Here is a 15,862-nt window from a genome sequence, read left to right on the forward strand (position 1 = left end):
CTGGCATCGCCTCCGAGCCACAAAGGGCACAAAGCCAGAGGGAGCCCCGCTCCCCTTTTGTGACTCCTTTCCTCGGAGAAAAGAGGGCGCCTTTGTCCCGCGCCGACTAGCAAAGCCGGGGAAGGGAAGGGGGGGGAAGGAGAGAAAAGCCTCACCCGGCGAGCTGGCCCACAGGCTCCGCGTTACCCATCTCCAGCGGCGCATCCTGGGACTCCCCCTGCCTTTTCCGGAAAGTCCGGGGCTTCGGCCGGCCCGCCCGAGGCCGCGCAGCGGTGCCGCTCCCGGGCTTTGTCCTCCCGACGGTCCTCCTTAAAGGGGCCGCGACGCATTCCAGATGGCGCGGCGCGCTCGGCGCGGGAGCGTACTACACAGGATTATGGTGGTAAATCCCAGCGCTGAAGGGGATAGTTTTTAGACTCTCGCTCTTGACCCAGGCAGCGCCCTTCTGTCTGGTTAGGAATAATCTGCCAGGCCACCCTGGTCCGCTTAGGTTCGACGTTGTGGCTTCAGCACATGCGGTATATTTGCAAATACTGTATATATATATTTACTACAGCTAACGGACGTCTTAATCAAGCACATTGACTGGGGAATTTGGGAGTTGTAGCCCAGAAGACCTCCGAGTTCTGCTTGTGCAAAATCACTCTCTGCCAGGAAGAGTCCAGAAGTACTCCCAACTAATGCATTAATTATCCTTCAGTAATGCCCCTTGCCTTCAGTAGGGCTTGTGATGTGGCTACAAGTCGCTTCCAAGGAACGGAGGAGACCTTACACGGCAGGTGGGATGTTCGAGGAACGGTCTACCGTTACCCTGTGAGTTTCTACAGCTATGCGTGGTTTTGAAAGCGGCTCTTTTAATCTGTGCTTCCTGAGGCGTTATGGAAGTTGTAGTAAAAAAAAAAATGCAAATCTGCACATCTCTGCTTCTAAATAACGCTGAGTAGAAAATTGGGCTGGGATTCATTGGGTAAGCAGGGGTGAGGGTGACAGCAGTATGAAAAAGTAACTTTGGGAGACTACATCTCCCTCTGGCCATGCTGGTTACGGCTTTCTGCAAGGTGTAGCCTGTGTAATTAAACTGTAAACTTCCCCGAGAATGCTATGGGGAGGTATATAAGCAGCACACTTTGCTTTCTGGTAGCTGTAGTCTGAAAAAGTAACTTTTCAATGCCTGAATGCACATGTTCATTATTTCATGTACTGCACTGACCATGTGCTGCTAAGTCAGTGCCGACTTATAGTGAGCCTCTCCAGGGTCTTCTTAGGTCGAGATTCTACTCAGAAGTGGTTTGCCATTCCCTTCTTCTGGAGGTGCTCTGGGATTGCATAATTTACCCATGACTACAGTGGCTGGCTCTTCTCCCAGGAGGTACAGTGGGGAATCGAACTCCCAACCATACCTAAATCACTGAGCTATCCAGCCAGCTATTGCACAGACATGTTCTGGCATATCCATCATGGAAAAGAAAACCACAGACAGCAGGTTCTGGGGAGATCTGTCCTCCCAGCCTGGACCAAATCTATTTAACTTTAAGAAAGGGGGCTGCCTTCTGGGCCCACGCGCCATCTGCTGCAAACATCTTACAAAGGGATCCAAATAAATAATATTTACATGGGTTTCAGCAAAGTCCCCTGGATTGTAGGTTTAGAAACAAAGTTCAATCAGAATGGAACCTGTTTTCAAGAAAATATGTTCAGCGGAATAATTGTGTATAATATGACATAAGGCTGCAAACCTACAGATCTTGTGGACTGAACTGTGATTAAAAGGCTCAAGAGCTACACTGGTGCAGGAAAATGGGTTTCATACAGATCTCTGATGGCACCCTGAGCACAGTCCTGCAGTAGGACGAGGGGGAGGATGTTGCTTATGCCTAGGGACAGTTAGAATAGGGGAAATCTTGTGAGCCGCCTTGGGTTCTTTTTAAGGAGAGAGGCGGATTAAAAATATTTTAAATTAAATAAATAAATACATAAATAAAACCAGGGGCTGGCTTGTAATTAGACAGTGGATAGTTGACTCTTTCTTTCTGCTTACGTACACTATGCACGGTTATTTGAGTTTGTGAGTGCTTGCAAAGTTACTTTTAGAACAAAAAAATATAGTGATATGTTGAAATCATTCATAAAGCAGCAGTGGTAGAGTGATGCCCTTGGTCCCACAGCATTATCATATCACTATTCAGTTATAGACGTTTTCAGCATATCACTCTATTTATTTGTTTTTGAAGTAACTTTTTAAGCTCCACATGATCGCTTCTAAGTGTAATGGGCTTTCCTCTGAAATGTGAACAAGATGTTACGTTTTAATTCCGTTGTTTCAAAACTATGAGGCCCCATTCCTGGATCTATCCTGAGTAAGGCTAAAATGAGCGGAACTGATTTTCTCATGTTGAATTCCACAACCTACCATGCTCTGGAGGTTTTGGACTACAGTTCCCATCATCTCCAGATGGTCTAGCTGGGTGAGGATTATGAAAATTCTGCCTCTGCACCTGTGGAGCCCACCAGCTTGGGGAAGGCTTGGCTAATGCAACACGTCTCTCCACATATGGCTTCTTTTGCTCCAAAAGTTTAGATTTAAAGAGATGGGAGAAGCAGACATTTCTAATTACCTTTTTATTAAAATGCCATAGGTGGATTTTCTTAAACTTGCTTGCCATACAATCCGGTTGTCATTAATGAGTAGAAAGAGTTATTGCTGCCCCCGCCTATATTAGCTGGGGCAGCAAAGAAATATGCCAACACAGTGGAGAAGAAAATCACACAGGACACAACCGAAAATCCACTTACTTGCAGGTTCCACTTACTATATCAGGGCTGTAGCCCCCAATTCCCCACTGCTGCTTTTTAACAAAAACTTTGCCACTCTTTGCTCTGGAATAAATTACAGGCATCACATTTAATGAATACTAAATTTTATGGGTATGATCAATTTACCAGGTGGATGCCATTTGTAGCTGCAATCTTTATCCTAGCCAACAAAAATATTTCAAAGGTATTTAGTATCAAAGTTTAGCTGCAAACATAGTATCTACTCTGTTCCAAATAAGGGCCAATTTAAACATGGCTTTATGGAATCTGCTAAACAGAACTGACCCTGTGTAGACCCTATAAACACACACACAGAGAGAGAGAGAGAGAGAGAGAGAGAGAGAGAGAGAGAGAGAGAGAGAGAGAGGCTTTTTTAAACTGATGCACCAGTCTATGTGCATCTGAGGTTTGTCCACCACTAATGTATGTGCCAAAGCTTGGGGAATGTTATTATTTTGGAGAACAACTCCATAATCCCTTAGCCATAGGCTGGAGCTTCTGAAGCTATCTTCCAAAAATGCAACTTTTAAAAGCTTGGATATGGCCCATGCAAAAGCTGAAATGTCATGAGACATTGTATGCACATAGAATATGGAATAACTGAGCTGGAAGGGACCATATTAACCCATGGTGGGGCCCCTAGGCTTTTGGGGGTCCTCCAGCACTTCAACCTTTCAGCCTTAACCTAGTACTGTAGGTATGAGAATTGCAGTACATAGCCTGTATACATTTTGAGGGGCTCCTGGAGAATTCTGTTCACAGCATAGGAACATTTGAACCCACAGAATCAAGGTTCAAAAAAAATATTGACAGGCCCCTAGTCCCTGTGGGGGCCCTAGGCTTCATGCTAGTCAGTCTTAGGAATAATATAGCCTTGCCTATAAAGCCACTGAATCCAACCCCTGCTCAATGCAGGAATCTAAATCAAAGCAGATCTGACAGATGGTTGTCCAATTTTCTCTTGAATGCCTCTAGCATTAGAGCACTCACCATCTCCTGAGGTAATTGGTTCCATTGTCATATTGCTCTAACAGTTAGGTTTTTCCTGATACTCAGCCTAAATCTGGCTTCCTGTAGCTGAGCCCATTATTACATGTCCTGCATTCTGGGATGGCCGAGAACAGATCCCGCCCCTCCTCTCTCTGACAATCTTTCAAGTATCTAAACAGTGATATTGTATCTCCCTTCATTCTTCTTTTCTCAAGGCTAAACAAACCCAGATCTTTCAGTCTTTTTCCCAGCACATGGTTAAGCACATGGACTGACACCTTAAATAGTGGCTACACTCCCAGCGGACAGTACATTTGCTGGGTTCTGATGCTGCAGCTTTTTAATTTACATACCCTTTGAACTAACTGCCTTCATCCAGTCATGGGTACATTAACTCAGGAGAATTCCAGGAGCCATACAAAAACAGTATTTCTTTATTCAGTGTGTTGTTAGTCTGTGGAACCGCTTGCCACAGGATGTGGTGATGGCATCTGGCCTAGATGCCTTGAAAAGGGGATTGGACAGATTTCTGGAGGAAAAGTCCATTGCGGGTTACAAGCCGTGATGGGGATGTATAATCTCCAGGCTTAGAAAGAAGGTACCTCAAAATGCCAGATGCAGGGGAGGGGCGTCAGGAGACAGGTATCTAGTTGTCTCGTGTGCTCCCAGAGGCATCTGGTGGAGCCACTGTGAGATATAGGAAGCTGGACTAGATGGGTCCTTGGCCTGATCCAGCAGGACTCTTCTTATGTTCATAAGCCACTGCCCCATGGATACTGAAAAACATATGTTCTTATAATGCGTATTGCTTGGATATGGCTCCTAGAGTTTTTCTGAATGAAATACTGTATTAGCTACCCACTCAAGACCACCTGATTACTCCCCTAAAATGCATTACAATTATTTCTTGTTTGTGGCACCGTCATCACCACCACCATCCCCATATAACTTGCATGCTGCTTTTCCACATAGTAGCCAGAATCCTAATACAGTAGGACAACGGTATCCACAGGGGATTGATTCCAAGCCACTGCCCCATGAATACTGAAAAACACAGTCGTATAGAACACTATACATTGCATGGTTTCTAGCATTTTTAGTGGCCAGTTCTGGTAAATACACCCTGGAAATACATATAAATACGTATTTCTGGGATGTTTTAGCATTTTAAGACAGCGGATTAGTGAATCAGCGGATAGGGGATCCCGTGGATAGGGGAGTCCTACTGTACTTAATGCTAGTTTTAAATCTGATGACATAAAACTCAGTGGGGAATAGTTACTAGTTCTTGTCCAAGCAGCATATTTCTGCTCACACAACAGTTGCATGACAAGAAATATCAGTTTTGTCTTCTGTATTGCATAAGTAAGCAATAGGATTTGGGCCAATATGACCAAAGCTGCTTACAACACAATACGAGTAATATAAATGTAAGAATACAACATTGCATTAATACACACTATTATTACAATCAAAACAACCATAACAATCTTGGTATTAAGATTATAGCATTTTAAATTCATTATAAAATAGGCATTGTCAACCATTACTTGGCTGAGATTATTTGTCACAGATGCATAAAACAGAGGCTAACTCTGCCAGGCTTTCCAGTGCAGTCAAATGCAGCCTACACTCTAAACATTGCCAACAATGCAATATTGTTTGCTTGTGATCGGAATCTAACTTTATTTTGACACTACTGATACATAGTATTTGATACCAATGCTATTATTCAGAAAAATGCAAAAAAAGATTGCAAAATAGCACAAAAACCCACAAAAAGCCCAAAACCCAGGAGATGACCAATCACAGTCCACTTATCTCCAGGGCATTTCTTAAGGTTCTAATTTGATGTTGCAGGGGGTGGAATGAAATCTAGTTTTAATCCTACTTTATGGATGCTCTCCAGAAATGCTTCGTGTCCATTTCTATCCAAGTTGGTGCTGTTGAACGACAGGTCTGTATCCAATAAATCCCAGCTTATACAAGACCTTATTCTGAATGAGGATGCAGACCTGGTATGTATAACTGAGACCTGGATGGGCAGGGAAGGAGGGGTCTCTTTGACCCTTTCCTGCCCTCCGGGTTATGCAGTGCAGCACCAGGGCAGACTGGAGGGGTGGGGGTGGGGAGTTGCCATTGTTTATAGAAAATCATTAGAGGTTACAAGGCACTCCTCGGTTGTGAAGCCAGGCCTGGAGGCCCTTCATGTGCGGATTGGGGCCAGGGATGGTATTGGGATCTTGCTGGGTTACCGTGCTCCCCGCGATCCAGCCACCTCCCTACCGGAGCTGGCGGACTTTGTCTCCGTGGCACTGTTGGAGTCCCCGAGACTTCTGGTCCTGGGTGACTTCAACATCCATGTGGAGGCGGAGGTATCTGGTCCAGCTCTGGAGTTCTTGGAAACCATGGCTTTCTTGAACTTGTCCCAACATGTCAACAGTCCCACACACATGGGTGGCCATATGCTTGATCTGTTTTTTTCCACCGAGTGTAGCGAGCGTGGTCTGATGGTGACTGACCTTGTGTCAGTCCCCTTGTCATGGTCAGACCATCACCTGATAAAATGTAACCTTGCAATGGCACTCCCTCCCCGCAGGGAGCAGGGACCTATTTTGATGGTCCGCCCTCGAAGGTTACTGGATCCCGTGAGATTCCAGGATACCATGAGAGGGATTCCAGCGGCACTATCTGGCGCTCCTGTTGAAGCCCTGGTTGATGGTTGGTTCTCCGCCGCTACTAGGGCTGTTGACACGATCGCACCCAAACGCCCTCTCAGGAGCAGAGCTCGGCCAGGACCCTGGTATAGTCAGGATCTACGAGTGATGAAGCGAATAAGGAGATGGCTAGAGTGCATTTGGAGAAGGAACCCAAGGGATTATAATAAGATAGCTGTCAGGATCGCAACTAACCGTTACCTTGCGAAGGTAAAGGCTGCTAGAAGATCTCATGTCGCTGACTGGATAAGCGATGCTTCCAACCGGAATTGGTCAGGGTGAAGGGCCTCCCACTAGCATCTCACCTGACCCATTTGCAGCGTTTTTTAAATCCAAAGTGGAGGCCATCCGCTTTGACCTTTCTCCTTTTTTAAACACAATGGGTCGAGCAGAGATGTCCAGCGCTCCATCCTGCCCAGTAATTCTCAACTCCTTTCAGCCTGTAACACCAGATTTGGTAGGCAAGGCACTTGATCGCTGTCGGGCCACCACCTCTTCTCTCGGCCCTTGCCCGGCCTGGCTAATCAAAGCAGCCAGGCCGGTAACTAAATGGGCCACTGCAATAATTAATGGGTCTCTCCAGGAGGGCAAGGTCCCCCTCGCTCTCAATGAGACACTCATTAGGCCCATTAGGAAGAAACCAAATTTGGCGGCGGACGAAATTGGCAATTATAGGCCTGTCGCCAATGTTTCCTTCCTCAGCAAAGTGGTTGAGAGGGTGGTGGCAGACCAGCTTCAGGCACTCTTGGACGAATGCTCTGGACCCATTTCAGTCAGGCTTCAGGCCGCGCTATGGTGCAGAGACAGCACTGGTCGCACTGTTGGGTGACCTGTAGAGGGAGGCCAATGGGGGCAATATGTCCTTGTTGGTCCTCCTTGACATCTCAGCCACCTTTGATACCGTCGACCACGGTATCCTCCTGAGGAGGTTCTCTGAGTTGGGAGTCGGTGGCCTGGCACTTGCCTGGCTCCGCTAGTTCCTGGAGGACCGCCCCCAGAGAGTACAGCTTGGGGAGAATGTCTCAGCCCCGTGGAATCTCAATTGTGGGGTTCCACGGGGGTTGATCATCTCCCCAATGCTGTTTAACATCTATATGAGGCCGCTGGGCGGGGTCATCAGGGGGTGTGCGGCAACGTGTCATCAGTACGCTGATGACACACAGCTCTACATCTCCTTTACACCAACTTCAGTGGATGCCATCCGGTCCCTCCAGCGCTGCCTGGAGACTGTACTGGAATGGATGCAGTCAAATGGATTGAGGCTGAACCTGGACAAGACGGAGGTCTGGAGGGTGGGTGGCCCTTCCGTCAGCGGCATAAGTGACTCCCTCTCCTTTGGAGGGACAACCCTTGCCACAAAGAGTGAGGTCTGCAGCTTGGGGATACATGTGGACCAGGCTCTTACCATGGAAACCCAGGTGGCGTCCGTGGTCTGCTCCACCTATTTTCATCTATGGAGGATTGCCCAGCTGCGGCCATATCTTGATGGGGGGACTCACTAGTCCATGCGCTCGTAATCTCGAGATTAGACCATTGTAATGCACTCTATGTGGGGCTGCCTTTGAGGCTCATGCGGAAATTTCAGATGGTCCAGAATGCAGCAGCCAGGCTTCTTAGTGGGGTGAGAAAATATCAGCACATCTCCACCACTCTGGCTGCGCTGCACTGGTTACCTATTTGTTTCCGCATTGACTTCAAAGTATTAATGATTACATGTAGAGCCCTAAACGGTTTGGGACCTCAATATTGGCAGATCACCTCCTCCCGCCCAGATCTACCTGAATCACCTGACATAGCCAGCAGGGACGGCTGAGGGGACTGACACCGAGGGAGGCCCGGAAGGAGAAAACGAGAAACTGGGCCTTCTCGGCGGTCGTTCCTCGGCTGTGGAACACACTCCCTGCTGAAATTGGGCTGGCACCCTCGCTGGGTGTTTTCAAAAGCCAATTAAAAACTTGGTTATTTAAACAGGCCTTCCCCCCAGTCAATTAAGTGATTTTTCTCTTTCTTTTTCTTTTTCTTCTTTTGAGTATTGCCATCTTGGAAATCTGTTGCTTAGAATTAATTGTATAATTGCATTTTATATGCTATTTTAACGTGTTTTAACTTATGTAAGCCGCCTCGAGTAGACGTTGCCAAGAGGGGCGGGGTAAAAATCGAATAAATAAATAAATAAATTTGTGTATGTATGGTGTAGTCCAGCTAAAGACATGAGTTCAAATTACACTTCGCTGTGAAATTCACTGAGTGACCTTACATCAACCATACTCTTTTTACATTGACCTACCTCATAGGGTTGTTGTGATGATAGTGTAATTACATACACACGCATACACAATCCCTCTACTGAGTCTGTATGCCCTGAAGCAGGGCAGTGATAAGTTACACAGGTGGAAAGGGCAGGCCTGTGTCAATGCAGTGGAAAAAATGATCTCAGCTCCGAAAGACTGGGAGTTATGCCTACCTTCTCCCTAGGCTTTCGTTTACATATCTTCATCACATTTTTAATCATCCTTCTCCCTTATGCCCCAAAGTCAGAAAACTCAGGGACTGGAGTTTCAGAATGTCAGAAAACAGCTGGAGACTCTTATCCAGCTTCAGAATTGCAGAAATGGGAGGAGAACTAGCAGGCTAAGCAGCTACTAATTAATTTATAAGTAGATATTTTATTTATGAGTACCTGGAGTCAGTCCAGGTATGGAACGAATCACCAGATGCATAAGACATATGGGGAAGACTAAGGAGAAAACACAATTAATAACCAACAATCAGTGTTAGCTGTTACTACCGACAAGGGCACGAGGGCAGGGGTTGGGGGCAGACCAGGTAGGAATAATCGTCTGCCCTTGATTAATTGCTGAAGAGGGATCTGACGTTACTATTTAAAGATCAATGTGTGTGGTTATATAGTTCTGACATGAATTTTAGTAGACTTTAAAAGAAATCTGTTTGTTTCAGTATAGTAACCATTTCAGACGGCTTTTTAAGGAGGAAGGAAAATATATTTACTGTACCTTGCTGTATTTCTTTTTAGAGGATAAAAGTATTTATAAAATGAGGATTCAACTCATTTGAGCACAAGCAACTTTCATGGTGGGGGGCTACAGCTCTGTTGTACTGAGAACATCCCCAGGGCCATAGGATATATTGCAACTTCCTCTTAAAGATTGCCTAACGCAGGTTATTTAGAGGCTAAATTGTCTCATTTCTTTTTATGCCACCTGTTTTCCCTATCATCTTTTCTTTCTCCATCCTTAATGTAATAGAGCCTCTCAGGGGCAATCTGTATTTTACAGATAACCCATCATTGTGGCTGAAATCATGTTAGTGTTCCAAGCAGGTGAATCGGGCAGTTGATCATGTCCAATAAATTAGACCTGCAAACAAAGCCATGCTTTGCTCCCTCAAAAACAATCACAAAACACTAGAGCTGAGCTTTTTTGCATTTCTTGGACTGCATATCATAATTCTGGGAGTTCTACCTGGTTCATACACAGCTTTCAGGCACCTAAATGTAATTCATCTGGGAGAAAAGGGCTGAACTGGACAGCTGTGCAACTTTATCTAGCTTCCTTTCATGCCCTGGTATTATGTGGGAGCTTCCTTGCTGAACAGGAAACTAGGCAAGACTAGGCCTAGCTAAGCCTCAAGGCCTTGCAATTTAGGCCTCTTCTCCCATGTCAACTACATTTAGGTTTCTGGGAAGTGTGTAAATCAGGTAGAACTCCCAGAATGGGGAGTTATGGGGCATGTAGTGTAAGAAAAAAAAACCTCATCCCTATAAAATAGTGCAATTTTATTTACAAGATATGGGTGAGAAAAGCACAGACACTGTCTGCATTCGAGGAATTCCTTCTGGTAGTGCTAAAGCTATAGCATAAATTTAGTTCTTAATCTGGAATCTAGAGATTGACTGTGGTAGTTCAGCATTTTTCACAGCTGCGGTGCTGTGGTGTAGCTTTGGTTTGCTAATATGTGTCAGAGAAGGCTTTCCTGCTGCCTGTTTTGACCAAGAGAAAATAATAGAGGGACACGTGTCTCAACCTGCTTTAGTGGTCAATGGGGAATTAGCCGGCTATGTCTCAACACCTCCGGGTGGAAATTAAATTCATAGCTCTTAGGAGTTTCTCTTCCTTAGCAAAAAATTAAGACAGGGTGGCAATAGGTTGGGGTATTGCCTGCTTCTTTTAAGACAGTTGAACATCTCCACAGCCAATTCTGAGTGCATTGGTTAAATTCCAATTGAAAACGCCTTCAAAATAATGTGTAGTTTGGCCCAGACTTCCTAAATGTTCACATTCCCACTAAACACCATGTGTAAAGAGAAGAGGCAGACTGAGCAAATACAGCCGTTTTTCAGTTACAGTTATAGTGGAGCTTTGGTTACCTAAATAAATCTTCATTGGAGATTGAAATATAATTTACTGGAACTTGGTTAATTTTAGCCCCTGGCAGCCTCTACTAATAGTTCCATATTCTCCAGACAGTTGTAGATACAAGTCAGTAACACCCTGATTCTCATGCCAAATGCTATTGCCTCAGCACCTATGTGTATTGATGTTAATTTCTAATAATCCAAAACAAATTGGCAACAAGACCATACATTCAATCAAGAGACAAAAACAACCTTTAAAAAAGTTTCATCAGTTTACTAACCTTTCTTAAACACCTGAACCAATCAATTTACCTCAGGGTTAATCAGATGTACAAATTATTAACCTTTCCTTCAGTGATTTAAAGGCCAAAAGTGGGGAGTTCTTCTTTTGGTTAAAGATACACTATACAAATTTAATCAAGCTATACTATATTGTCAACAACTTTAAATAAACCTCACTAGATGTACTATGTAAATAAACACATTTTCTTACTCATTTTGTTCTTAACAAGAGCCACAAGGCAGTTTACAAAACAAATATATACATACAAATTGAAACTGAAACTTTAAAGTCAAATGAACAAAACCCAAATCCATTATTTTGATAGGCGGAATAACAATGTTTCAAATTAAATGCAGCCAAGGATTAAATCCTTTGGGGGAAAACTCCATAACCAGGGTACAGAAAAGTCGCTGACCTATGTCCCTACTAAAAAGCATGCTGCTTATATACTGGCCCATAGCACTTAAGGCCGTCTCTGGGCAGTTTACAAGTTAATTATGCAGGCTACATATTGCCCTCCCTCCTCAGTGAGCTGAGTATTCATTTCAATGACCTGAGAAGGATGGAAGGCTGAGTGAACATTCAGCCAGCTACCTTGGACTCAACTCTAGGTCAGTTGAGCCTCTTTGGCTGGTGCAATGTATAACAGAGCCTCAGAAGATGATTGTAATATAAGCACAGTCCATAGAGGAGCAGCTGATCTTTCAGTTAGGCTGGGCTTGCATTGTTTCAGACACGGTTGAGGGCAATGTAAGCTGTACAGTCCCAGAGATATACAAGTCAGGCATTCCTCAGCCTTATCACCTGTACATTATTAAGCAATATCACCAGGTTTCAGTCACTTGACACATAGAGTGGTATCTTAAAATCAAACAACAGACAAACAACAGAGAAAAAATAGTTCAAAACAAATATATTGCTTTTTTGCCAACAGGAAATTTTTTGTCTTAGTATTATGTATTCGGCCACACTGATATTTGTTTGTTCATGCAGAAAGCAGAAGTGACATGTTCTGTTTATCAGTAGGTTGGCCTCTTTGTTGGCAGGGAAGTATTAGAATTCTCAGTGAAATCCAAAAAAAGAGAGAGATGTTTGCATTTAACCCTAATTGCTATGGTACCATATTTTTCCGTGTATAAGATGCTACTTTTTCCTAAAATCATTACACTAAAAATTGAGGGTTGTCTTATACATGGAAGTAAGCTGAGGAAAGAACAAAATAGCCCATACCTTGCCTCTGCAAACAGGCTTCTTTCAATCAGGAGGTTTAGCTTCCTACAATCAGGAGACTTAGCTTCCTCCAGTCATGAGCCTTATGGAACTGACGTCAGCTGATGCTGAACAAACCAATTGGAACACACCTTGTTGGAGGTGGAGCCTGTAGGCAGTGCTCAGATTCAACAGGGACTCCTAATGTCTGAGCATTCTGAGCCCAGAGGCTGAATATTGAAAGCTAAGCTTTCTTAATTTTAGGTTAGAAAAGTGGAGAGGGGGCAATCTTATACACGGGGGCATTTTATAAGACAGAAAAATATGGCAATTGTAATCCTAACCCTTAATCCACTGGAATTCTCACAGGTATTGTAAAACACCCTACAAGTCACTCAGCACAAGCTTCTTTTCTGTTCTGGAGCATGAGGGTTAAAATGACCTGGGGGCATAATATATATTTTTAAAAATCCCCTCATGTACACAAGAGATGGAGATGCAATTGCATCATAGTTTTGCATCATAGGTTGAAGTTTATCTTCCAGAGAGTTTAAAGAGGGAATGACAGCTCTAGGTATGCATACGGACAATGGTTCAAGAAGGCAACTTACAAAAATAGGAAGAAAAACTTAGGGACCATACAAGAGAGAAGAACCCTGAAAAATAGAAACTAGCCTCTTGTAAATAGAGACAGTTGGAGAGTATGCCATTCTTTCCAAATAGCTTGCCTGTGGAAACAAAATATGAAAATTTCCAATATCAAATAGCAGAAGCTCGGAATTGTTTTTCCTTACTACATTGCAGTCGTTGAGCTGTAAAGATACTCTACATGTGATACAAGTCATCCAAGAATACAGCAGCAAACACTGTGCTGCTACTAGCTCCAGCTTGATTATTTTTGGCACTCCTGGGTGTACACACTGTACCGCTAAGATTCACAGAAGACCTGAGCCTGTACTGCTTTGATGAAGGATCAGGGTTAACAGGTAATCCCATAAAATGACAGGAATGGGGACCATAAGCACCCCGTGTACTGTGCACAAAAAGCAAGACAGAGAGATGGATTGATTATGGGACAGGGAAAGGCAAGCTGAGTGATCAGGAGTAGGGTGATCTGACACACAAAAGGCAATGGCTGAATTGGGGGTGGAGTGGATATGTGGCCCTCCATAGAAATATGTGCCAATTCTGCCCCCTGACATTAAAGTTATCCCCTAAAGCCTCACCTCTATGACTGATGATAGAAACCTAGGTTTTGTCTTCTAATTTTGGTCTTCCAACTCATTGTGCGACTACATTGCCCAAATAACCCGAGAGTTGTGTTGGGGTTTTGTATCAATTTATGTCACATGCTCGTTGTGTTTCTGTCCTGGGGCAGCCTTGACTGAACTGAGTTGATTCTGTGCAGGAGATTCCACCGCTCTTAAAATGGGCTTAAATAGACCAGGGATTGGCACTTTGATCCTCCCATGGGTCTGTCTTGATCCACTCACATTCCATCCTTGTCCATAACCATCTTGTCGATGTTAATACTTTTCTTCTTTTTTTTTAAGTGGCACAGCACTTCATCAGTGTTGCAGATGGAAAAAAACAGTTGCCTGTATGATGTAGCACTAAAGTCAGTTTGTTAAAAAAAAACCCACACAAAAACGGGAAGCAGTTCAGACAGCAGGCATGATTTCCTGATAGAGAAATCCCATATACCACCTCAAACATAGCACTACACCAAGAGATCAGCATGGGAAATTCCCCCCTCCCCCAAAATATAAGATGACTGTTCACACAACCAAAAAAGAGTCAAAAAACAGCACAATGTAGAGCAATTTAGTTTGAATAACTGTAGGGTTAGAAGTAAAACATACTGTATATAAATGTTGAAATATTATTAGTATTCTATAGATAAGAAAAGTATTGGAAGTGTAACTGTATTTATAGGTAATTACTTTTTTCTTTTTTCTTACATGATCAGAGGATTGCAACTTATATAGTAATGGCAAATTTTTAAGTGAAAAAAAGTAGAGCAATTTAAAATATACAACTTCCAGATGGCTCCTCAAATAAAAGTGTGAATTTATCCTGTGCTTACAATAACATTATGTATTTGGGAAATTTTGAATCGGTCTGCATTGTGCTAAGCCTAGAATAATTCTAATAGTATATTGCAATACAGTCTCACCCCCTCTCTCCAAAAAGTTCGCAGTGCAGAAAATGCATTTCGCCTCTCTGGTAGCACCTTCCTCCCAGATTTTATCAGTTTCCCTAAAACTAGGAAGGATAACTACCTTCTGATTTCTTCAGAAAGCTGTGAGAGACACTCTGGCCTGCATTCTCTTTATGGTATAGGAGGGTACTCTGTCATCTTTTTGCATCATAGAGCTATTGCACTTATCACCACATTTCCACACCAACGGCAGCAGCAGAAATAGGATGCAGCCTACAAAGGGTTTGGGGGATACAACGGTTTTGCCACCCCCAGTTGTCTTCCTGGCCAAATGATTTTTGCCTTGGACATGTGATGGTTGAGAAACAACTGTTAGGTCAGCCCAGAAGGTTTTCTATGTGCAAAGTTTATACTTGGGTCCTTTCTCCTTACCACAAGTTCAATCTTATTTATACTACTCTGTTCATGGAAAGGTGAGATATAAATAGAAGAGGTTATGAAATGGCAGATATAAGTGTGTGTCCTGTTGCCACCCAAGTTGCTCCACAAGATGCTTTTGCTTGGGTTTTTTTTAAAGCTTCTCGATGAAGGTTCTGTGGTAAGCTGAATGACCTCTGTCAACACCCCTGTTTCTGTTGTGCTCATAAAACTGCCTTATACTGAGTCAGACCTTTGATCCAATCACACCAGTATTATCAACACTGACCACCAGTAGCTTTCCAAGGTTTTAGGCAGGATTTTATCCAGCCCTGCTGGGAGATGGTGGAGACTGGACCCTCTTCATGCAAATTACCTGCAATGCTGTCAGGCTTCTGCCCTTCCTCATATTCAGATTCAGAATGTCATCGCTGTGACCAAGAAATGCAGTGGGACAAGCAGTTGAGTCTGGAACTCACATGCTGCTGGCTAAGGAACAGGGTCCTGATTTCAAGACTGATGCTTGAGTTGTCCTGTGCTCCATAATGGGGAAACCCCACAGACACTTTCCGTGGCTTATTTCACCCAAGGAGCCAAGCGCCTCCCAGTCCAAAAATGGCTGCACCAAGTGAGAAGCCAGAAAGAGGACACAGGTCTTCAGGCTAGGGGTTATTCCTTTAAGGCAGGGAGCAGGTGACTCCACAGAGGACGAGGGCCGATTTCAGATTTGTAAGCAACCTGAGGACTGCACTCCCAAGGAAGCATGACCAAAGAGTTAATAGGCACATTTAATTTTTGTATTTTTTAAAACAACAACAACAACAATGGTTCTCTATGGTAAAAATTGCTGTAGTGGGTTTTTGTTAAATAGAAAAGAGGTGTAACTTTCTAGAACC

The 15,862-nt window shown here is 43.8% G+C and overlaps 1 protein-coding gene and 1 long non-coding RNA gene across 3 annotated transcripts in view; one reads left to right on the forward strand and one right to left on the reverse strand.

The window, feature by feature from the left end:
- SVIL (supervillin) overlaps positions 1–294 on the reverse strand; it is a 171,403-nt gene extending 171,109 nt beyond the window's left edge. For both annotated transcript variants that reach the window (XM_078378609.1, XM_078378592.1), the window contains exon 1: positions 156–294. The gene's annotated coding sequence lies outside the window, so the exon portion shown is untranslated. The remainder of the gene's footprint in view (positions 1–155) is intronic.
- A 262-nt stretch (positions 295–556) lies between these two features.
- Positions 557–15,862, forward strand: part of LOC140708089 (uncharacterized) — a 30,557-nt gene continuing 15,251 nt past the window's right edge. Inside the window, exon 1 of the long non-coding RNA XR_013537758.1 lies at positions 557–813. This is a non-coding gene — a long non-coding RNA (uncharacterized LOC140708089). The remainder of the gene's footprint in view (positions 814–15,862) is intronic.

This window comes from Pogona vitticeps, chromosome 6 (genome assembly GCF_051106095.1).
Source record: "Pogona vitticeps strain Pit_001003342236 chromosome 6, PviZW2.1, whole genome shotgun sequence".
Lineage (NCBI taxonomy): Eukaryota > Metazoa > Chordata > Lepidosauria > Squamata > Agamidae > Pogona > Pogona vitticeps.